General features: G+C 44.2%; 1 pseudogene; it reads right to left on the minus strand.

The window, feature by feature from the left end:
* The window catches only part of LOC113627785 (40S ribosomal protein S17-like), a 770-nt pseudogene extending 597 nt beyond the window's left edge, over positions 1-173 (minus strand).
* Between the last annotated feature and the right edge of the window lie 557 nt (positions 174-730).

Genomic DNA, 730 nt, shown 5'->3' on the forward strand with positions numbered 1-730 from the left:
ACACACACACACACACACACACACACACACACACACACACACACACACAAAGATGATATCCTCGCACACGTGCTTGTTGGTATGGAAGTCGTTGCCCAGATGAGCGTAGTACTTCTCAATGGTGACCCGGGCCGCCTGCTTCACGGTTTTGGTGCAAACGTGGCTCATGTCGGCAGCTCCTTGGTAAAAGAGTGTTTATTTTATATACAGTAGTTTGTATCTGCTAATCCCAAACTCCTAATTTATCCCTCCCCCCCGCCCCACTTTCCCCTTTGGTAACCATACGTTTGTTTTCTATGTCTGTGAGTCTGTTTTGTGAATAAGTTCGTTTGTATCATATTTTAGATTCCACATATGAGTGATAGCATATGATATTTGTCTTTCTCCGTCTGGCCGACTTCACTTAGTAGGATAATCTCTAGGTCCATCCATGTTGCTGCAAGTGGCATTATTTCATTTGTTCTATGGCTGAGTACTATTCCATTGTATATATGTACCACATCTGCTTTACCCATTCATCTGTTGATGAACATTCAGGTTGCTTCCATGTCCTGGCTACTGTGAATAGTGCTGCTGTGAATATTGGGGTGCGTGTATCTTTTCGACTTAGAGTTTTCTCCAGATATATGCCGGGGAGTGGGATTGCTGGATCACATGCTCTGCCCATTTGTCTTCAATTAGACTCCATTGTTTAGGTTCACAACCCAGCTGGGTGGAAGGTAGGACTTGC

This window comes from Aethalodelphis obliquidens, unplaced genomic scaffold, assembly GCF_003676395.1.
Source record: "Aethalodelphis obliquidens isolate GAN/ISIS:26980383/991018 unplaced genomic scaffold, ASM367639v1 scaffold21, whole genome shotgun sequence".
NCBI classification, from domain to species: domain Eukaryota; kingdom Metazoa; phylum Chordata; class Mammalia; order Artiodactyla; family Delphinidae; genus Aethalodelphis; species Aethalodelphis obliquidens.